We start from the raw sequence: 24182 nt of genomic DNA on the forward strand, positions 1-24182 counted from the left end.
CCTGAGGCGCGCCGTGCGTTCTCCCGGGGAAGCTGTCCCCGGATCACGGGACCCTGGCAGTGGCGGGCTGCACCGGCTCCCGGGAGGGGCGGTGTGGAGAGTGACCTGTGCTCGCACACAGGCTTCTTGGAGGCGGCAGCAGCAGCCCCAGCGTCTCACGCCCGTCTCTGGGGTCCGCGCTGATGGCCGCGGCTCGCACCCGTCTCTGGAGCTCGTTTAGGCTGCGCTCTGAATCCCCTCCCCTCACGCACCAGGAAACAAAGAGGCAAGAAAAAGTGTCTTGCCTGTTCGGCAGCTGCAGACTTTTTCCCGGACTCCCTCCCGCCCAGCTGTGGCGCACTAACCCCTTCAGGCTGTGTTCACGCCGCCAACCCCAGTCCTCTCCCTGCGATCCGACCAGAAGCCCGAGCCTCAGCTCTCAGCCCCGCCCGCCCCGGCGGGTGAGCAGACAAGCCTCTCGGGCTGGTGAGTGCTGCTCGGCGCCGAGCTTCCGTACGGGAATCTCTCCGCTTTGCCCTCCGCACCCCTGTGGCTGCGCTCTCCTCCGTGGCTCCGAAGCTCCCCCCTCCGCCACCCGTAGTCTCCGCCCGCGAAGGGGCTTCCTAGTGCGTGGAGACCTTTCCTCCTTCACGGCCTATTCTTTTGTCCCTGTTATTTCTTTTTCCTTTTGCCCTACCCAGGTACGTGGGGAGTTACTTGCCTTTTGGGAGGTCTGAGGTCTTCTGCCAGCGTTCAGTGAGTGTTCTGTAGGAGCAGTTCCACGTGTAGATGTATTTCTGATGTATCTGTGGGGAGGAAGGTGATCTCCGCCTCTTACTCTTCCGCCATCTTCTCCTCCTCTCCCTAATTTTTAAAGTCACAAAGTCATAGATATGTAGTAATAAATTTAAATTAAGTAATATTAAATAATCCCCATATCAAGATTTTTATTAATCTGCTCTCTATACCACCAGTCCCAACCAAGAGTTTCCCATTGCTCTCATGCCAACTGTTGAGACTCATTTAAAATTGAAATCTTAACCTAAGTATCACTCAGTAAACATTAGTGCTTTTTGCCTGGGGAGACGGCTATTATTTCATACAGATACATGCAGTGTGTCTCTTCTGTTTAGGGAATTATTATTTAACTCATATTACAGTTCACAGCCTTTTTTGTCATCTTTTAGACTTAATTATATATTTTACAAGCACATTGCTCACTGCTGTTTCTCGTACTCTTTGTCTTCTATCCTGAGATCTAGGTTATCATTAAATTTCATTCAGTTAGAATAATTCCTCTAGTAATATAAAAAGTGTATATTCAAAAAGAGTGGGTCCTAGCCTGTTTAATAATGGCTGTCTTTTGTCCTCACATTTAGATGACATTGACTCAATTTCTGTCAAGATTTGTAAATGATCATTACTGTTTTCTAACTTCCAGTGTTGCAAATAAGAAGTCTGATGCTAGTCTAATTCTCCTATTCCTCTAACAGCCATTTCTTTGCATTGGAAAGTTTACTAAACTTTCTTTTTCTTTTTTTTGATTTCAGAAGATTCATTTGGATGAATCTGATTTCTCTGTCATTGTCAGAAATACTTCCTGGTGTTAGTTGAATCCTTTCAATCTGAAAAAGCAAATTTTGTTCAAACAAGGAAGTCGTTATCTATTGTTCTTTGATCTGTATTTATCTCCTATGTAGTCTTCTTTTCTTTCTTTGTAATTCCTATTACCAGTGTCTTCCATGTCTTTTGTCTTTTCATCTATGGTATCCATTTCTTTGAATTTTTGCTCTGTACTGTGTACTATTTTCTCCACTTGATCTTTCAGATAACCAATTTGATTTTCATCAGGAACTGCTCTCTCCTTGAATTCATCTCTCAACTTTAAATTTGGAAATTTTGAGGGGGACTTTTAAAAATATTTCCAGAAATCTTTTTATATTCTCTTATCTCCTTAAGACTTCTCATTACATTTTTATTAAATCTCTAATCTGTTTTTCCATTAATTCTGCCTCAGTAGGACCGATGTAATCTAGTTGTTCAATCTGTTATGTTCATTGAAGTGATTCATTATTTTCTTGTCCTTGCTGAGTGTGGATTTCTTCAGCAAGAAATGATGCAAGTCCAGCTACTGGGTCTCTCAGGTAATAGAGACTTGACAGGCAGTGGAAGACATGCCTGCTTTTTTTCTCCCTAAATGGATCAGTATTGAATGAGTTCACAAGCTGGGACTTTAGGGCGGAAATGTAAAACCCCCCAAGCCTCAGGGTCCCTCAGGCACAGTGCAAAAGGGCAGTCCTCGGCGCAGTCTTTCTCCTTCCCTCCAGATCTGCTGGCACCTGCTAGCTCAGCCCCTAAGCAAGCAGGCATAGCCCTGCTTTGGAAGATACCCTCTGACCAGGCAGCTAGTACAGATAGATCCATGTGGCAACGCATACCAAAAGATATGAAGACTCTGTAGAACTTACGACAGTTTACAACCTTTCCATGACCTCCAACGACTGGAAACAAATTTTGTTTATAAGGAGTTGAGGAAAAAATGGCAGGTTGAAGATGTTTGTCGCCTTTCTCTCCCAAGGACCTACTACAATTAAAGGAAAAAATTGCAAAAGCATAACCAACAAAAGCAAAGAATATGACAGGTGACATCAGAGGATAAAATGGCTTTTTAAATTTTATTTATTTATTTTATTATTTTATTTATTTATTTATTTTGGCTGCGTTGGGTCTTCGTTGCTGCGCGCGGGCTTTCTCTGGTTGCGGAGAGTGGGGGCTACTCTTCGTTGCTGTGCATGGACTTACTGCGGTGGCTTTTCTCTTTGTGGAGCACGGGCTCTAGGCATGTGGGCTTCAGTAGTTGTGGCACGTGGGCTCAGTAGTCGTGGCTCGTGGGCTCTGGAGCACAGGCTCAGTAGTTGTGGCACATAGGCTTAGTTACTCCGTGGCATGTGGGATCTTCCCGGACCAGGGCTTGAACTCGTGTCCCCTGCATTGGCAGGTGGATTCTTAACCACTGCACCACCAGGGAAGCCCAAAGTGGCTTTTTAATGCAATTGGGAAATAGAGACATGGGAATCAATTTAGCAAAGGAGAGGAGGCTACTGATATTGACAGGGGTTACTGTTGAGAGGAAAGCCCATTCACCCTGCAGAACTGCAGGCCTGGAGGCACGAGGCATATGGCAGGGAAGAGGGGCTTAGCAGGTGTCAAGGAGCTGGGTTGAAAGTCTCCATCCGGGAATCCAGGGACAGGCACCAGGAACAGCCTGGCACCAACTCCCCAGGGAGCCCGAGACAGATTTCTGGTCCTCTCCTGAAGGTCAGTCTAGAGAAAATAGAAAAATAATGATTAAGTGAAATTTCAGAAGAACTTCCTGATAGCTGAAGTGATTAAACACTAGAATAAGCTTGGAAACAGATGGTTGGACTAGGTTCATGCATTTATGCAACAAATAAATATGAAAGGCCCTGGGCACTAGATCTACTTCATATCTGTTATACCTCTAGGATTGTCTTATTTTATAAGTCATTAGGGGCAGTAGGTACTGTGTCTGATTATAAACTATTAAATATCAATATCCATAAGTTTCCTACCTTAACCAAGGCTTAATAATCCACGCTCGCATTTTACGCTACAACATTACATATTGCTAGTTACATACTTCAAACCTTTGCAAAAGCTTATTTTTCCCATTCCTCCACTTGATGACCTAGAAAATAACTATTGAGAAAACCTAGCTTATTATGTCTCCTCCCTGGCCCTCTGTGACAGGTAAACATTCCTACTTTGGGGTTATTTCCATGCCCATTTTATTAATGCATTCTATTTTTATTGGTTTAAAAGTCTGTCTCTCTCAGAACTGAGCTTTCTGAGGGTAAGGATTGTATTCTTGTATTCTTAGTACAGTCTTGACACTAAAAAGATATTTATTGAATTAGACAGATTTTATTTCAAAATAATTGGCCTGGTGCAGACGAACTGTGTTCAGATAGTTTCTGTATTAGCCTTTCTCTTTCTAACCTTGTGACCACTGACATAGTTCAGGGCCTACTCATCCTTCCCAAGGAGGACACTCATCTTCACTGTCTGCGTTTTCTACTTTCTGGTCATTATTTCTGTTTAAACAACCTCTTTTACTCACACCCCGCTCCCTCCTCCCCACCCCAAGTCTCCATCTTCCTGAAGATGATGAGGCTGGAACCCACAAAGAAGCCAGTGGGAGACTTGGTCTGCGTCCCCCCATCACAGGACAGAAAGGCCTGTGAGGCCTGGCTGGGACCAGGGCACCCAAGGCAAATGGCCAGCTGTTGGATCAGCTGAAGGGTTAAGCACAAGAGACTTCCTAATTGAAGGAGAACCAAGTCACTAGTCACAAACTTGGGGCACCCATATGTTTTTCTCCACGTCAATATTATGCCTTTTGTTTCTCAACATTCTAACATGATTGCAAGTGAGAAGGGCTATTGTAACTCATAACAAATGCCTCAAAAAGAGATATTGGCTTTTTATAATCGGTTCAAGACACACTGTCATTCTTGTGACAGTGAAATTAACCGAAAGAAGTCTTTTACTTTATCTATGCATTACATCCTAACCTTTAACATTCATTATTAACAATCAGTGTTACATGTTTAGGTAGCAGAGAAGGAAATGAACAAAGATTGAAATTTTTTAAATCCCCAGGCCCTGCATTTGGGCTTCTAAAACTGTCTTCCTGGTAGATTGCATTATCTGTGCAGGGCCTTCTAAATTTTCTTTCTTTTATTTTCTTTTTAAGGCCTGCAAGCTTCCAGCTCCTCAGGACCTCTACACTGAGGCAAGATTCTTAGTGAAGGTAAACGGTAAACTCAGACAGCTATTGCAATGCTTCCAGTGTAGTGATGTTGTTAGATGTATATTCATGCTATACAAAGGTTTGAAATACAATTTGTAAAATAGTCATATAAATGGGGATTTTAATTGTGCAATAAGTTTGGAAAGCAACCTGACAATGCATGTCAAAGTCTTTAAAATTATCATAACTTTTGCCTGAATAACTCTACTTTTAGAGCTCAAATCTATGTAAATAATCGGAAACAATAGAAACAAGCTTCAATCACAAAGATCTCCATCACAGCCTTCTTTATAATAGTAAACATCAATAAAACCCTGAATGTCTAAAAATAGGAGACTCTCTAAGTAAATTAGATGGGAAAATAGCCATGTAAATAATGTAATATTATGGCACCATAACCAATTATGTTTCAGATCAGTCCAATTCAACAAACATTTATTTATTTGAATTTTATTTAATTTATTTATTTTTTATACAGCAGGTTCTTATTAGTTATCCATTTCATACATATTAGTGTATACATGTCAATCCCAATCTCCCAATTCATCCCACCACCCACCCCACTTTCCCCCTTGGTGTCCATACATGTCAACAAACATTTATTGACTGCTTTAAATTTCTAGCACCATTCTAGCAGCTCATGGTCTAATGGACAGACAGATATAAAAGAATATTTGAAATAGACTGTGGTTAAGTGCCACAAAAGCATGGAGAAGCCTCAGCTACCTCAGGAGGGGAGAATGGGGGTTGTAGAGGCAAGAAGAAAAACCAGGGATGCCCTAATTTTGGTTATTTCATGTGATTTGGTAAATAGTTTATTATGGGGAAGTTTGATGTGCACAGAAGAGGCTTCTAATCAACCCCTAGAAGAATGATTAAGATGAAACGTAAGAGATGAGTAGGAGTTAGCAACAGAATGGGGGCAGGTTAGGGAGAAAATTGTTCTAGGTAGCAGGACTGGCTTGTGCAAAGGTCCAGAGGTGGGAGAGGCAATGAGGTGTCTGGGGTACCGTAATTAGTCAGAATGCCTGGAGCATGGAGTGTCAGTGTCCCAAGCCTGAAGAAGTAGGTCCACAGGACCTGAAGGTTCTTGAAAACATACAGAGCCTGGATTCTGTTTTGAGGGTGACAAGAAAGCACTGTGTTTGTGAGCAGATTTAAAGAAAAAGGTGATGTGTGTGGGTTTAGCTATGTTGAGTAGAGCTCACCAAGCAGTCAGAGGCAGAGGACTGGGGGGTCAGAAGAGAGAGCTGGATGAGACACAAGGATTTGGTGTTACAAGCGTTCAGATGATAACTGAGGCTCAGGGGATGGATGAGACTGGGGAGGTGTGGGTCAGGGATTGCGGGTGTAAAGGGCTTAGGAGAGGGACAGGCAGAGGGATGGGAGTCCTCAAAGGATACTGAGATGGGGTGGCCAGAGCAATAGGAGACAAACAAGAAGAATGTAGTGTCACAAGACACAAGGAAAAAGTACGTTTCAAGAAGTGGGTGAACACATCAAAAGTTGCCAAGAATCAAGTAAGATGAGAACCTACTGTATAGCACAGAGAACTATACTCAATGATCTGTGGTGACGTAAATGGGAAGGAAATCTAAAAACAAGTGGATAGGGACTGCCCCGGTGGCATAGTGGTTAAGGTTCTGCGCTCCTAATGCAGGGGGCCTGGGTTCGATCCCTGGTCAGGAACTAGATGCCACATGCATGCCACAACTAAGAGTTCGCATGCCGCAACTAAGGAGCCCACATGCTGCAACTAAGGAGTGAGAAGCAACTAAGGAGCCCACCTGCTGCAACTAAGACCCTGCGCAACCAAATATAAATAAATAAATAATAAAATAAAATTTAAAAGAGTGGAGATATATATATATATATATATATATATATATATATATATATATATATATACATATAACTGATTCACTTTGCTGTACAGCAGAAACTGACACAACATTGTAAAGCAATTATACTCCAATAAAAAATAAATCAATAAAATAAAATACTAAAATACCAGACTCAAAAAAAAAAAAAAAAACTTGAAATCTTCTAAGGAAATCAGCAGCAAGAGCATCAGTGACCCAAGCAAGAGCGATTTTAGTGCAGTGTTGAAAACAGAAGCCACATGGCAGAGCACTGTGGCGTGCGTGGGTAGCACAGAAGTGGAGGCGAGAAGAGAAGCAACTCTTTCAAAGAGTTTGTCTGGAAGAAGGGTGAGAGCTAAGGCAGCAACTGCAAGCGATTGTGCTCTCAGTGGGGTGATTTTATTTTTCTTACTATAAGATGGAAGATGCTAGCATTCAATGATTGGATGCTGATGGGACTGATCTATTAAGGAGACTGGAGAGTTAAGGATAAAGATGAGAGAAGGCATAATCGATATAACAAGATTCTTTGAGATGAGGTGGGTAAGAATGGACTACAGAAACTTAGCCTGGATAAAGGACACCTTTTTGTTGGATATTTATTCCAAGAAGGAAGGGATGAAGTGGATGTAGGATAGATGGTAGGTTTGAAATTCGGAGGTTGGGGTAAGAAATGTGTCGCTGGATTCCATTTTCAATAAGGGGCTGGAGGGTGAGGCACCTGTAAAGCATGAGAAAGAGGAGGTGAGGAAGGCTTGAGGAAAGAGGAGATAGTGGTAGCTTTTTTGGAAATTGGGAGGATTGATTAGGGACAGAGGAGAAGGCAGGGTAGCCCAGACGATGACCTAAATGTGCTATTCCTCTCCAGCAGAGTAAACAAACATCTTTCTTATTTTTTATCTCCAGAGACTCAGATTGAAGCACATTCAACCAACTTCATTCAAATTCCCCATACGCAACCTTTGTAGGACTCACCATAGGAAAATCCAAGTTAACCAGAAAACTATTCTTTGTTTTCCTGGATGTTTGGGGAAGTGTGGTAAAAGCTCTGGTGGGAGAAGAAGGAGATGGCAGAAAAGAAACAAAGTCCAATCAAAATATACTATTATACATCACAATCTGTTGATAAACCTTAAATATTGTACAGTGCTTTTTCAGTTAAAAAGTCATTTTCAAATATATTCATTTACCGCTTCTAATAATTTGCTCAAAGTCATAGAGCAAGTGGAATCACGTTAAGACCAGCCCCAGGCTTTCTGAACTCGGAGCACTTCCTTTTTCAGTATACTGTTAACCTAAAACAGTAAAACCATCACTCATTTTTCCAGCTAAACAGGTTTATGTGGGAGCAGCAAAGAACTGCAATTCAGGACATGCAACTATGGTGAACCACATGCAAATCCAGTAAAGCAAAGGAGAGTAAACTCTTTTATAGAGGAGAATGGGGGAGTTGAAAGGGGCTGTTATAAACAAACAGTCCATTGGAGGAAACTGGGAGTTTGAAGGGTAGTGGCTTTTCATTGGCTGAGTTGTGACAGTCTCTCAATGGCTGATCTGTTACCAGGCAAGGAGAAAATCTTTCTCCTGCTGGTGATAGTAAAGTAGTGTCACTTCTTGCTGGAGGTGCAAGGTACATCTCTTCCTGTTGGGAGCTGTGTTGGCATCATGTGATAAGTGTATGAGAGCTCTCCCTTCTGGTCTTCTGACTCCGTTTTAGTGACGTTTTCCTGTATTAATTTTCTCAATAACAGGAGCCTTTCTGACCCCACCAGACTGGTGCTAAAGTAGCATATATAAGAAGGATTTTCAGCCTCTGACCCAGGAATTATTCTAGTGAGGGTGCAGGATCTTTTTTCATAAGTGCCCTCAGACCCATTCTAAATACACACACACACACACACACACACACACACACACACACACACACACACATTGTTACATTCAACAACAGTAACAACAACTAAAGGGAAGTGCTCTTGCAGACTCAGTTGGCTGCTTGACTCAATGTCAAGAAGAGAAATGAAATTGTTCCCTGCCTTCTCTGGAGTAAGAGATTTCTTGACCTAGAGAGTAAATGTAACAGGAAACCCACATGTTACACAGAGCATAAGCCCAAATAAACAAGTCCTTTCCAGTTAGTTATCAACAGCTGTGAGTGACTTATCTTCCATCCATTTTCTCTCTCCTCTCCTCTCACATGTCCTTGGGCAATCTGGTGATAAACAATGTATAATAATATGGGAATAGTGCACTTGAGGAGGAAAGTAGCAGAATTCCTTAATCCTTTCTGTATTCAGGAATCTTCTCTCTCCCAGTTTTTCTCTATATCAATTAGAAATACTACAAGATGGCCAGCCCCCCTTACGAGTGAGCGACAGCTTTAATCATTACCATCTCTTTTGAATTGTGTCACAAGATACTGGTTTTTGTCAAGTCGTTGGCATTCCTTGTACTAACATGTGGAAACTGGGGCTTCCAAACCAAGATGAGGTCATCCGTTGATTGTTGTCTTCCGTAGCTGTTATCCTCATCATCGAGTTCTTTCCCACGATTACTACCAAAATGCAGAGACTATGGTGAAGCAAAATCTCTATCTTGTACGAAGAAAAATTAAATGTTAGATATATCTGAACTTCCAAGCATTTGGTATTTGGTTCCTGGGAACTACATGGAAGAGATTCAGATATAAATACTTTGTTCCCATTAAAAAACGAACAAACCAACTTTGAAGGGGGTTTAGTCCCCCAGAGTCAGACAGACATAGAGTCAAACTCTAGTTCTGTAACTCACTGCGTTGTATGAACTTGGTTAAGTGACTTAACCTTTTTGAGCTTGAGTGTTCTATGGTAAACGGGGAAAATATCTCCTTCACGGAATTTAGGGAGAATTAAAAGAAAGATTGAAAGTGAAGCAGGTAATAAACATTCAGATATTGGTCTTCAGCTGGTCCCTTTCTCTCAACACTCTCCCACTTCCTAGAATCATAACTAACAAAACATTACTTAAAAAATTAAAATATTTGGTGAGAAAAATAACTTTGCAGGTGCCAGTGTTATTTTTATTTTGCTCTGCTAAGACATGACAGGACCGGACAATCTTTCCCCAAAGCCTAATTAGCGTTTTCCCATAACTGTATTTGTGTTTGTTTTTGCTTCTTTTGTTCAAGTTAGGTCTTTAGGCGACTGAAATGAAATGCTCGCCAAAGAGTCATCCTTTGTAGCAGTGACGACACAAATTACATTGTTCTCCAGGGTTTAAAACACCCAGACATTAAATTTAACTATATGAGCTTGGCAAATCTTTTCAAAAACAAAGCAGCTGTTTCCCTTTTGTTCTTTTTTTTTTTTTTTTAAGCCTTGCTCACCAGCTTAAAGATGTACACACCCTTATTGCAAACCCAGGGAAATACTATGAAGTAGGCAAATGCATTTACAAGTGTGAAGGTGCACGGTGATGAAAAGAGAATGAGGGGATGAGATGCTGAATTTTATTTTCAAGCAGTACAATATTCTCTATTTGCTAAGCGATATAACACATATTGTTTATGTGGTGTGTCAGCCACTAGTTCAAGTCTTTATGAATAATAACTTGTATTTATGAATAACAGTACCTCCTAAGGCAGGTACTATTATTAGTCCCACTTTACAGATGGAGAGACTGAAGCATGGAAAATTTAACAATTTGCCCAAGATCATGCAGCTCTAATAGGCAGGGCTGGGGTTCTGGACCCAGGAAGACTGGCTCCACCGTCTATGTTTTCACAAGGTTCTTCTACCTCTCATCTGCTATTTATTCTCTTTATTTCATTTATTCTTTTTCCTTTATGTAATGGCCCTCCATTGTTCCTACTCATCACGGTAAAGTCCTTGCTTTCACTATTCTTGGGCAACTATCTCCCTCCTCCAACAAAGATGGCACCCCCTAAATGGTCACCACCATGACAGCTGCCCACAGGCATGCCTCTCCAAGGGGTAGGGAATCAGCAGGAAACTCCACTGGTCACTAATTCAAAGGATGACACGCAGCTCAGATTGTGAGCGATGTAGTTACAGCAGGGGGAGGCGTGGCAAAGAGACTGCAGCCATAACCCCACTTTGTGCCTCCCACAGTGGTCATCTTCTCAGGTCTCTGTGCTGAGTCCTTCCTGCCCGTGACACTCTCAGCTCCCAAATATGTTCAATGTCTACATGAGTGTGAGATTATGTCACTACTGCCACTGGCCAATACAGGGCCTTTGAGTGAATTAGAGAGGGCAAATGGTGCATGAGGGTGTCTGGGTGTGGTCTGTGGGCAAAGGGTGTGCTCACTCTGGGTCATGAATAACTTCAGAGTTCACCTGCTATGTCCTGGCATCACTCGTTCCTCAAAATGCAACGGTTCAGTCCAACAAAACGTTGTCTGAGCACCCACTGAGGACCAGAAACTGTGCTAGGTACAGGAGAGATGAAGAGAACTATGACAGGCTCCCAACCCGCTTCGGTCAACGGCCACAGTGTCAACCTAGCATAATACATCAATGATAGAGTTAAGCCTGATACATTGACGAAGAGAGAGGAGGGCCGCCCATCTCAGTAGGGGGTTTCTTTAAAAAGCTGCCTGATAAGGATATACAATGGAGAAAAGACAGTCTCTTCAATAAGTGGTGCTGGGAAAACTGGACAGCTCCATATAAAAGAATGAAATTAAAACACTCTCTAACAAACACCATGCACAAAAATAAACTCAAAATGGATTAAAGACCTAAAAGTAAGACCAGATACCACAAAAATCCTAGAGGAAAATATAGGCAGAACACTCTTTAACATAAATCGTAGCAATATTTTGGAGTGACCCATATTCTAAAGCAAAGGAAATAAAAACAAAAATAAACAAATAAGACCTAATTAAACTTTAAAGTTTTTGCACAGCAAAGGAAACCATTGATAAAGTGAGAAGCCAACCTACTGAATGGGAGAAAATATTTGCAAACGATGCGACCGACAAGGGGCTAATTTCCAACATATATAAACAGCTCATACAACTCAACATCAAAAACAAACAAACAAACAAACAACCTGATTTAAAAATGGGCAGAAGAACTGAATAGACATTTTTCCAAAGAGGAAATGTAGATGGCCAACAGGCACATGAAAAGATGCTCAACATTGCTAATCGTCAGGGAAATGCAAATCAAAACCACAATGAGATATCACCTCACACCTGTCAGAATGGCTATCATCAAAAAGAACACAAATAGCGAATGTTGGTGAGGATGTGGAGAAAAGGGAACCCTAGTGCACTGTTGGTGGGAATGTAAGTTGGTGCAGCCACTGTGGAAAATAGTATGGAGGTTTCTCAAAAAACTGAGCATAGAACTCAGCTCAAAAAACTGAGCATAGAATTGCTCAGTGGAACTGAGCAATTACACTCTTGGGTATATATCCGAAAAAAACAGAAGCATTATTTATAATTGCCAAGATAAAGAAGCAACCTAAGCGTCCATCAACCATCAACAGATAAATGGATAAAGAAGATGCAGTATACACACACACACACACACACACACACACACACACAATGGACTACTACTCTGCCATAAAAAAGAATGAAATTTTGCCATTTGCAGCAACACGAATGGACTTGGCAGCATTATTAAGTGAAGTAAGTCAGACAGAGAAAGACAAATACTATATGATATCACTTATATGTAGAATCTTAAAAATACAACAAACTAGTGAATATAACAAAAAGATGCAGACTCACAGATATAGAAAATAAACTAGTGGTTACCAGTGGGGAGAGGGAGATGAGGCACTATAGGGGTGGGGAAGTGGGAGACACAAACTATTAGGTATAAAGTAAGCTGCAAGAATATATTGTATAACACAGGGAATGTAGCCAATATTTTATGATAACTATAAATAGAGTCTAACCTTTAAAAACTGTGACTCACAATACTGTGCACCTGTAATTTATATAATATTGTACTATACTTCGATTAAATAATTTATTAAAAAAATACATAAAACCACACACACAAAAACTCTGCCTAAGCACAGTGCTTGGCATATAGTAGGTACTCAATAAATATATATAGGATGAATGAATGGACAGATGCATGCATGCATGTCTTAAAGAAAGAGTAGGCAATAACAAGACAAAAAGAGGAAATAGAACCCAGGCAAAGAGAAGAGCATGAGAGAAGCCCGGAAACAGGAAACAGCTTGGTGTGTCTGGGGAATTTCAGTTCAAATCCCAAGAAGGCGAGTGGCAGGAGGTAAACTAAAAGTGTGGGCACAAGACTATTTCATAATAATAAGTGGGAGCATGAGCCAGTAAGTCAGTGCTTCTCAGACTTTAGTATGCATACAAATTACTTTGAGATCCGATTCTGATTCAGGAGGAATCAGCGGAAGCCTGAGATCCTCTGGTTCTAAAAAGCTCCCAGGTGAGGCTGCTGCTGGTCCACGGACTACACTTTGAGTAGCAAAGCCCTGGGAGGTGATGGAAAGCACTGATGACTTTGAAGGAGAGTGACTTGTGATTGACCCCCTGGAAGGTATTCAGTAGAAGTTAAATGAATAAGAATGTTAAAGTACAGGAACAATAATTAGTTAAAGTTTACTTCATTTCACAGAGAGAATGGAACGAGCATTTATTGAGTAGCTTTTATATACTGGCCCCTGGTAAACACTATCTCCTCTAACAATAAAAATAAAAGCCCTACCTCCCACTGTACCACTTTTAACTACATAACTTACATAATCAAACAACCGTTTCAGGTGAATTTTAAACAGAAATAACTGTATGTAAATGAACTCACACCAGAAATGTTTAGCACTGTGTAAACTGTGAATGCTAAGTATTTTAATGACATAAATAGCATTTTTTGAGTCATGAGTCCAGGCACAATTTAAAAGTTGACTAAGCCACTACTCACATCTTTGATGCTTAAGTTTGAATGCTTGGGGACTTCCCTTGTGGCACAGGGGTTGAGAATCTGCCTGCCAATGCAGGGGACATGGGTTCGAGCCCTGGTCCAGGAAGATCCCACATGCCGTGGGGCAACTAAGCCCGTGCGCCACAACTACTGAGCCTGTGTGCCACAACTACTGAAGCCCACGCACCTAGAGCCCGTGCTCCGCAACAAGAGAAGCCACCGCAGTGAGAAGCCCACGCACCACAACAAAGAGCAGCCCCTGCTCGCCGCAACTAGAGAAAAGCCTGCGTGCAGCAACGAAGACCCAGTGCAGCCAATAAATGAATAAATAAATAAATTTATTTTTTAAAAAAAGTTTGAACTCTTGGTCACCACCCCACAGCTACCAATTCCTGAAATAGGCCCAGATCTCTAATTTTAAATTCAAAATTACACTTTGCTCTTGATCTAGCCTTTGGTGTTTCGGTTGGTGACACCACATAAAGCTAGCTTATTTGGAACTCTTATTTTCAGAGAGGGAGAGAGAGCTCGAGCAGGAGGAGAAAACTCTCCCTGGGCCAGCAGTGGCCGCAGAACCAGACGGTTCTTTTCTGTTTACTTTCCCCTCAGCCAGGCTGACTTATCAATTCCTCTGAACTTGTTGACATTGGGAAAGAGGCCTGCGGGGGTGGAGCAAAGGAAATAAAAACTGAGGGAAAAGCAGAAAGGCATGAAAGTTCAGACAGGGCTGCTGACTCATTTCCAGTGAAACCCTACTTTTCCCTGAAAGAGTTCAGAAGGTTTTATAAACATAGGGCTGTGGACCTTCTGGGCTGTGGATGTCATCCTTCTGCTATTATGCGCCACAGAACAAGGGGAATCCGGCAGAGGGGGAGAGCAGATGCCTGCGGATGAGACTGACAGGGGTGCACATCTTAGCCTTGTCGCCTAGACGTGTGCCTTGACATGTGACTAAGCATAACTGACCTCTTTCCTCACCTTTAAAATTAGGAGAATATTATAGTAGACACTTTGGATCTTTGCCTGAGCAGTTTCCCTTCCTTGTTTCTTTTGTTAACAGCCTCTCTCACGTCCCTCTGTAAAGTAAAGCCAACCCCATTGTGTGTCCATCAATGTACCCTAAGGGAAAACAGACTCAAGCCAAGACCATCGGACATTCCACTGCCACCATCACTTGTAGGACTTGAACCAGGGTCCAGAAGCAATCGGAGGCTCCCTGGACAAATGATTCGTTAGTTTCTGCTCCTGAATCCCCCAGACTGCCTTGGATCAGGTTCTTCCTGAAGCCTGTGTGTTTAGCTGTTCCCGTGGTTCCTTGAGCCTGACAAATTCCTTTTTGATTAAATTAGCCAGTGTTGGTTTCTGTTGCTTGCCACAAGGAACTCTAAATGATGCACATACTCACCTCTTAGGGTGACTATGGGTATTAGCGGTAACACCTGCACTTCTAGGTTTAAAGGCTCAGTATCTGATCAAAGAATTAATATTGGGGAATAACTTAAGGTTATAGCACAGGCAATCAATCCTAGGAAAATTCACAAAGCTAACACATCTGTGCCCCTGGGTGTTGCAACAGGAGTGCCCCTCTGGTAGTGTTTCTATGGTTTTATTAACTGAGAGGCACAGAAAATTTCCCAGATCAAAAGCATCTTCCCCGGGCTTCCCTGGTGGCGCAGTGGTTAAGAATCCGCCTGCCAATGCAGGGGGCACGGGTTCGAGCCCTTGTCCAGGAAGATCCCACATGCCGCAGAGCAACTAAGCCTGGGTGCCACAACTACTGAGCCCACATGCCACAACTACTGAAGCCGGTGCACCTAGAGCCTGTGCTCTGCAACAAGAGAAGACACCGCAATGAGAAGTCCACGCACTGCAACGAAGAGTACCCACTGCTCGCCACAACTAGAGAAAGCCCTCAAGCAGCAAAGAAGACCCAACACAGCCAAAAATAAATAAATAAATAAATTTTTTTTTTTAAAAAAAGAAAAGCATCTTCCCCTACCTGCCTACCATCTCTCCTGAAGTTCCCACCATTCATACCATGTCTCAAGTTTTCTCATAAAGAAACATTGGCTTAATACACTTAAATATGGTGCTTCCTTGAACTAGTTAAAGGTATATTATCCATATATACATAGTAAGTATATTATCGGTATATACATAATAAGTGCTCATGTGTCCTTTCCTCTAAATGCAGGGGACAAATGTTTGACCAATCTGGAGAGAAGCTTAAACTCCCTGTGCCAACTATATCATTTGTGATCAAGGTTTATAATCATAAACATTTACTTTGTTAAGAAATTCTATGGTTTTTAAAAATATAGACTTTATGTCTTAGAGCAATTTTAGGTTCACAGCAACACTAAGTGGAAAGTGCAGAAGGTTTGGGTGTGTTTTTAAATATTTTATTATAACTTCAATTTTTCCTTTATGATAAAACATGATTATGCAGCCCAATGAAATGTGTAATTCAATATATCCCATTGAACACAGGAGGAAATACCAGGATACTTGCTTTATAAAATGTGGTGCTTCTCTCAACATTTAGAAACCTGTAACCCACCCCTGCAAAGCCCTTTATGTTCCCTCTGAGTGAAGCTGGGAGCCTTACACCTCTTGCTCCAAACACTGCCTATTTATTATTTATTGGTTAGATTTCAGAGGCATGCTTCCTCTGGAGAGCTCAAGGCCATGCACAAAGGACTTTCGTCTTCTTAGTTATAAACATTCTCCTAACCTTAGAATAGCCCAAACAGCAGAGTGTCAAGGGCAGCAGGAAAGCAAGAGAGAGAGTGAAAAGCACATTCAAGGATCGTCTCAATGTTCTGTCTGGAAGCTACTTAGCAGAGCACCAGTGGCCTTCAATTTAAGGAGGAGGCCTTTTGGTTTTCCTTCTGTGAGAAAATAAAAGGGATCTTATCCCAAAATGAGAAAAAAAAAAACAAAGTAACAGAAAATAAAACTGAATTTTTAGTCTCCTGCTCTAAATTATAGGTTAGTTAGGGACAGGTACTTAATAAATACGGTGCTTGCATGGCAAAAGCAACAAGTCATATCTCTGATATTTATTGAATGTTTATCATGTGCCAGGTTTACCAGCCCTTTACATTGCCCTCTACAATGAGGTAAATCCTATTATTATTCCCATTTTACAAGTGAGGAAACTAAGGCTCAGAAACTTGCGGAAATTCATCTGGTAAATGGTGGAGCTACTACTCGAACTTCAGGGTCTGCACCCTTTATCATTAGGATACACTGCCTCCCTTATGTATATTCATTTAAGCTGAATAATTAAGTAATTAAACTGTCAATGTCCAAGACAAGAGCAAGGCAATGGGAGAAAATGTTGTGACCATTTGCCAAAGCTTTTTCTCTTCAAATAAATAACAGCAGAAGAAAAATTTCAGAAATACAATAGTGGAAGATGTCTAGAGCGCTTTTTACCTATTTTCCAATATAGGTAAAATGGTGTTATATAGGGGAAAAGTGGACTCCATTATTTTAATAGTTTGAATGCTGCATTAAACAAATTTAGTCAGGTTTATATACATCAGAACTTTTCAGAGCCTTTAAACTATTAATGTAGAGCTGCATTTCACTTATATGAAGCTTTTATCTTTTACAAGTATGTACCTAATGTTTGAATAATTAAAAAGTTGAAAATATTAAAAAAAAAAAAAAAAAGAGATACAGTAGTAAAACTTGTGGAACAAGACCAGAGCTGAACACCGAAGCCCTCATCACTCCCTGAGGAGCCAGCCTCTGCCATAGCCCTCATGACCCCACCTGCTGGGGTCACAGTTCATGTAACACCGTCCCCTCGAGGGTGGGCTGGACCTAATGACTCACTTCTAGTGGACAGAATCAGCGAGAGTGATGGGGTAACACTTCCCGGAAGGTTACAGAAGATGGTGGCATCCAAGCTGGGCATCCTCTTTCACACTTGCCCACTCTGAGGAAGGCCACGTTGTGAGCTGCCCTATAGCGAGAACTACAAGGCAAAGAATTGGTGTCCCCAGTCACCAGCCAGAGAGAGCCTTCCACCTGCCAAAAGCCACGTGAGTGAGCCCACCCTTTCCTGTACCTCCTCTTCCACTTTCTGCTCAAAAGTGGCATGAGAACTTCCCGTTTCTGCCATCGAGTCTGCTGAAAGAAGAGTTTATGGAGGTAGGCTCGTATCAATTGATCCCCCAAAGAGGAGTGTCTGCATCCTCTCCCAGCGCACACCACCGTCAAAAAGCAAAGCAAATCAGGATCAATTTTATTATCTTGTCTTCAGTTTTAAAGACAACAACAGAAAAACAACAAGAACTTCAACATGTATTATATCATCTAAGTCTGCCAACCCTTTCCCCGACAGACACTAGTATTCTCGTTCTACAGTTGCCAAGCCTGAGTCTCAGGGAGGTTGAGGCACTCGATAAATATGTCAATGACTTTCCCAGAAAACACAAGGGAAAGAACTGGAATGAAAAGCCAGGTCTTCTGATTCCAAATCCCATGCTCTTTAGCGTGTGTTTGGAGTTCACACGTTTTCATCTGGGATTCCAACTCGCCTCTCCAAAGCCATCTAAGGCGTCCGGGCCAAGTCAGGTGACCTCTACCATTTACGTGGCGAGTATCACTTGCTGTGTGAAGCAATAAGGTGCTGTGTTGGCCTCGTAACAGGTCAGCTTGGCAGAGCTGGGCTCCGTTTCCTAGAAATCCCTTTCCTGTATGTTTCTGGTTTGGGAGGCCTGCGTGAGACATTCACGTGGGAGATTGGGAGCAGAAGGGAAGCAGCAGCCATTCTTGAGCTCACACACGTTGGGGCTGATCTGCTGACGCACCCATTGCTCTGAGCAGCAGCTGGGCCAGTAGGTCCTCTACCTGTGACGAAGTTCTTAAAGGCTCAATGGTTGCACGTGTCTGTGTCAGATATAATGGAGATTAGAAAGCCAAGAGACAGGATGGGTTCTCTATCTAAATGGGATTTAAACAGAAAGAGAGGGCAGGTCTGAAAGTCATCAGATTGAAAGAGTTTTGTTTTGTTTTGCTTTTTCTTTTTTTTTTATAAATTTATTTATTTGGCTGTGTTGGGTGTTCGTTGCTGCGCACGGGCTTTCTCTAGTTGCAGCGAGTGGGGGCTACTCTTCGTTGCCGTGTGCAGGCTTCTCATTGCGGTGGCTTCTCTTTGTTTCGGAGCATGGGCTCTAGGCGCACAGACTTCAGTAGTTGTGGCTCGCGGGCTCAGTAGTTGTGGCGCACAGGCATAGTTGTTCCGTGGCATGTGGGATCTTCCTGGACCAGGGCTCGAACCCGTGTCCCCTGCACTGGCAGGCGGATTCTTAACCACTGTGCCACCAGGGAAGCCCTTGAAAGAGTTTTGATCTAGGTCTGCCTGGAGAGGAAGCTTCAGTCGAAAGATAGAGGCTCTGACCTGGCACAGAGACTCTGGACCTCTGCTATCTTACTTCCTAAACCCAGGCACCATCCCACCTACGAGCAGCCATGACAAAGGGATGCACGAGGACAGAGAGAGGGTCCTGGGTCAGCTTTGTTCCTGGCTTTGCTTCTAGGCGATTCCTTCCACTTTGTGTTGACTCCATGGGGATGTAGGGGGATGGGAGGAAACCCCGTGTACACTTGTTAGAGACCTGATCAAACCCTCAGAGACAGGGCCCTCATGACACCCGCTATGGCCAGCCCAGTGCTCAGCTCTGTGGGGACCCGAAGATTTATAAGACCCCTTGGGAATATCTTTATTTTTTTCTTCATTTTCGAGAAATCTTTTTGCTACATGTAAAGTTTGGGGTTGATGGTTTTTCTTTCAGCATTTTAAAAGCATTACTTTGTTGTCTTCTGGCTTCCACAGCTTCTGATCAGAAATTGACCCTTAATTGATTTGTTTTTCCTCTTCATGTAATGTTTAATTTTTCTTTTAACACTTTCAAGATTTACTCTTCATCTTTGATTTTTAATGGTTGACTATGATATGCCTACTTATGACTTTTTTAATGTGCATTTTGCTTGGTGGTCATTGTGTATCTTGAAATAGTAAATTTAAGTCTTGAATCAAAAAAAAAAAAAAAAGACCCCTTGGGGTCCCTGCCCCTGGCGTGTTTCCAGCTGGCAGAAATAGGTGCCTGTTTAGAATAAGGGAGCAATGAAGTGCTAAACCAGTGGGGTAACTAGACAGGTGCTTTGGGAAGAGACAGATCAGAGTGGGTCCTTGTGAATTGCTAAAGCAGTAGCCAAAAAAATAGAAGATGCAAATGAGAGTCAGAAATCTAACACCAGCTCTGCTGCAAGTTCTCATATACCTGGGAGTAAACGGCTTCATTTCAGCACCAACTCTGGTGGCAACCACCAGGCTTCAAAATCTGGCTCTGCTATTTCTGACTGATGTGACAGTAGGCATTAAACTATTTAACCTCATTATGTTTCCTTCTTTCTTCTGTGCAAAATGGGCGTCACAGCAGCACCTACCCTTAAGATGGTGAGAATTAAAAGAGTTAATACGAGGAAAATACCTTAGAACACTGACTGGCACTAAGTGCATACAAATGTATTATTTTATTATTTCTTAAATTATTATTATCTTTATTATTATGGCTCCTCCTAGTTCCCTATCTCTAAATGGGGACAGGGGTTTATTAACTTGCTTTGAATGAGCCAAGATCTGACTCTCATCTTCCCTTAAATAACCTACAAATTGCCATATCACACAAATGTTTTGTTAGTGCTATGGGGTTTGGGTTTCAATTAAAAACTCTGTCCCCAAGGACACAAATCCTGTTCTAATAACACTGAAGATTAAAGAGAGTTTGAAGCTAAAATACAGTTGGTTTGTATAATTGAAAACAGCCTGAGAAAGTATGGATGCATTTTTTTCAAAATCTAAGTGCATTGTCATTGGAAGGTTATTTTTTGTTTGGAAAAGAATAAAAAACCATTGTCATACCATAACAACCAGACTGGTAAGTGATACAGAACAGGCTGAACTGATAAAAATATCTGTGAAAATGTCCAGATTGATGAAATATTCTAAAAATAAGTTTAACAAAATAGTGAACAAAATGAAATGGGCCTAATTTTCCATACATGCCATTTCATGTTTTATTTTTTTGAAAGTTAAAATATTCACTTTGGAAATGTTTATAACAACTGCCATCTGGTAAAAAAGAAAGTGAAAAGCCCTAAATTTTAAACAATAGAAAGACATATTTCTGGAACTAAGGAGTAAAACTTTAACATTCTAAGGGAAAACAAATACATATGTAGCCCAAAGTTTAGAGTTTATACTTCTCCATGATAAGTCTTCAAAGTAATATCTTTTTTTTTTTAAGAGTAACCACTTCTTTTTTTTTTTTATAAATTTATTTATTTTATTTATTTATTTTTGGCTGCATTGGGTCTTCGTTGCTGCTTGCGGGCTTTCTCTAGTTGTGGCAAGCGGGGGCTACTCTTCATTGTGGTGCGTGGGCTTCTCATTGCGGTGGCTTCTCTTGTTGCGGAGCACAAGCTCTAGGCGCATGGGCTTCAGTAGCTGCGGCACGTAGGCTCAGTAGTTGTGGCTCACGGGCTTAGTTGCTCTGTGGCATGTGGGATCTTCCCGGACCAGGGATCGAACCCATGTCCCCTGCACTGGCAGGCGGATTCTTAACCACTGCACCACCAAGGAAACCCAAAGTAATATCTTTTAAAATAGCCACATGCTTTATGGTAAAACTTACGTATTTTTTCCCACTATTATTTATTTCTCTTTTCAGGATTTCAAAGCAGATGAGCACTGTTGCTTTGCTAGCTTTAAGAGAAAACAGAAGTTTCAATTATAAATTCTAACATTAGATGAGTGAAACCCTATCCAAGTCTAACAAGGAAATTAAGGGATCTAAAACAGCAGTGTTTTAGGAGAGGAACTGCCAGTGTTTGTTAGGATAGACTTAGAAGGGAATGTGCTTCTGGTCTGCAGTTGATCAAGGGCTCTTTGTCTTTCCAGAGTAGACCAACAACACTGAGAAATGGACTATAAAGCTGAGCTACTCCAAAAGATATTTGAGTATTTTTATATTTTTCTATGAACAGGAAGGGAAAAGCAGTGAGCTGCTTTCTATGGGGCCTCGTGTTCTGTCATTGAAAGGCTATGCTGGGTAACACCTTATGAGTCATATTTTCATTCATTCAACTTACTCAACAAATACGAATTGAACTGGACAGATGGGGCATGTACCAAGCGCTGTGCTGGGTCCTGGAGACATGAGGATGAATAATACTTAGCTCTTGCCCATAAGGACTTGGAGCTTGGGGGAAAAAATTGGACATGTCAGCAAATATGTTTTTCTAAGAGATTTAGGATATAATTACATAAGATAATCTTAGGGGTCCAAAAGAGAGAATGGTGATTCTCCCTGGAAGAGTTAAGGAAGGTTTAATACAGGGGTGATAATTTTGCTGAGACTTAAAGAGATTTAAATGGGTGAGGTGTGAGAGATCAGTAGGGCTTTTTTATATGTGGTCTAGGGTGGAAGGATCATTCCAGACCCAAGGGATACTATTAGGAAGGTCATAGGGGGAATTCCCTGGCGGTCCAGTGGTTAGGATTCAGTGCTCTCACTGCTGGGACCCTGGGTTCAATCCCTGGTTGGGGAACTAAGATCCCATATGCCGTGGGGCACAGCCAAAAAAAAGGAAGTTCATGGAAGCATGAAATAATTATGGCTGAAGTGGATACAATGGTGGGTTTTGAGGAATTGAGAGATAGGGACCATGTTGTAGAGGTAAGCAAGAACCTCACTGTGTAGGGATTTGGGTGACATGAAGAGGGGCGGACCTTATTCCTAATTCAAGGGGGTTAAGCCAAGGAATAATGTGCTCACACTTATCCCGATATATGTGGAGACTGAACCCAAGTGGGAAGCGAGTAGTGAAAGCTTTAAGGAGGTTACAACAGTAATTCAGTGGTAAGTGAAGAGGGCGTAAAAGAAGGCACTAGAAATAGAGATATTGGGGGTGGGGAGGGAGGGACGTTGGAATTGGTAGGATTTAAAGGCCACGCGTTTACTGTGATGGGAACATTTACTAGGAGGGGAGTGGGTTTGGACACATTGAACTATCCAGACTATAGGATCCTTGACAACAACGCTACGTCTTCTGTGCCATTTGATACTCATCATGCAAGACAATGACTGGAATAGGGTAGTTTTCCATAAATATTTAATGAATGGGTGATGGATGAACAAATGAATGAAACCATGCCTGTGGGACATCTAGTAAACCCCTGGTCATTCAGATGAGACACACAAATTTGGGAAAATGAGCAAGTAGGTGATAAACAGGCCAAGAATAAAACTCCAGGAAAATACAAGAATATAAGTTTGAGCAAAGAAAAAAGAGACAGGAGAAGAGTCTGAAAATTAACAGGTTGAAGAATGAGAAAATAGTCTATCTTCTCCTCCTTCTGTAAACACAGTAAGTTCCCTACATATGAGTGAGCTCCATTCCTAGAACATGTTCGAAAGTCCAATTTTTTCGTTAAGTCCAACAAAGTTAGCCTAGGTACCCAACTAACACGATCGGCTATATAGTATTGTACTGTAACAGGTTTATAATACCTAAGTACATAAGAAACAAACAAAAAATAAAGAAAACATTTAAAATCTTACAGTACAGTACTTTGAAAAGTACAGTAGTACCGTACAACAGCTGGCATACAGGGGCTGGCATCGAGTGAACAGGCAAGAAGAGTTACTGACTGGAGGAGGGAAAGGAGGTGGGAGATGGTAGAGCTGAAGGATCATCAGCAATAGGAGATGGAGGGCAAACTGCAATTTCACTCACGCCTGACGCTGATGGCACAGGTGCTGGTTCCTTGTTGGATTCAATTGTATCTACCCTCTTGAAAAAATGATCCAGTGATGTCTGGGTAGTAGCTCTTTTTTTCTCATCATAGATGACACAGTAGCACTGGATTGCATTCTGAATGGCTGCTGCAACTTTCGTGTAGCATTCTACGTTTGGGTCCTGTGCCTCAAAAACTAACAGTGCCTCCTCAGATAGAACTAACTTATGTGATTGGACATGCAGACGCACGTTTACATCTTTGAAAGTTCTCAACTTGAAGGTTCGTATGTAGGGGACTTACTGTATATATTGTGCATATAAATTTGGTTGATAGCGATCTTCTGCTTTTACCTGTCTTGGAAGATGTGTCTAGTGTCAAAGCATGGGCTTTGGGGTCCTGAAGAACTAGGTTCAAATCTTATTATTGCCCCTTTCTAGTTGAGACTTTGAAGAGTTTTTAATCTCTGAATACCAATTGCCTCATCAGTAAGATACGGGTAATAATACTGCCTACCATTTAGAGTTCTTTTGAAGAGTAAAGCTAATACCATATGTTAATGTATATAACACATAGTAAGTGCTCAATAAATATTAGTCCCTGCACCCTTCCAAAATACAACATATAATATTGCGTCAGAGATCCAAGATTTAACAGTCATGCTCTCAACTTGTTTTTTTTTTTAATTTTTATTGGAGTATAGTTGATTTATTGATACAATGTTGTGTCAGTTTCAGGTGTACAGCAAAGTGAATCAGTTATACATATACA

The 24182-nt window shown here is 41.7% G+C and overlaps 1 long non-coding RNA gene across 2 annotated transcripts in view; it reads left to right on the plus strand.

Moving 5' to 3' along the window:
* Positions 1 to 368: 368 nt before the first annotated feature.
* Positions 369 to 24182, plus strand: part of LOC309616034 — a 94021-nt gene continuing 70207 nt past the window's right edge. For both annotated transcript variants that reach the window (XR_014237219.1, XR_014237220.1), the window contains exons 1-2: positions 369 to 465; positions 4757 to 4813. This is a non-coding gene — a long non-coding RNA (uncharacterized lncRNA). The remainder of the gene's footprint in view (positions 466 to 4756; positions 4814 to 24182) is intronic.

This window comes from Balaenoptera borealis, assembly GCF_965194805.1.
Source record: "Balaenoptera borealis genome assembly, chromosome: 18".
Taxonomy (NCBI): Eukaryota; Metazoa; Chordata; class Mammalia; order Artiodactyla; family Balaenopteridae; genus Balaenoptera; species Balaenoptera borealis.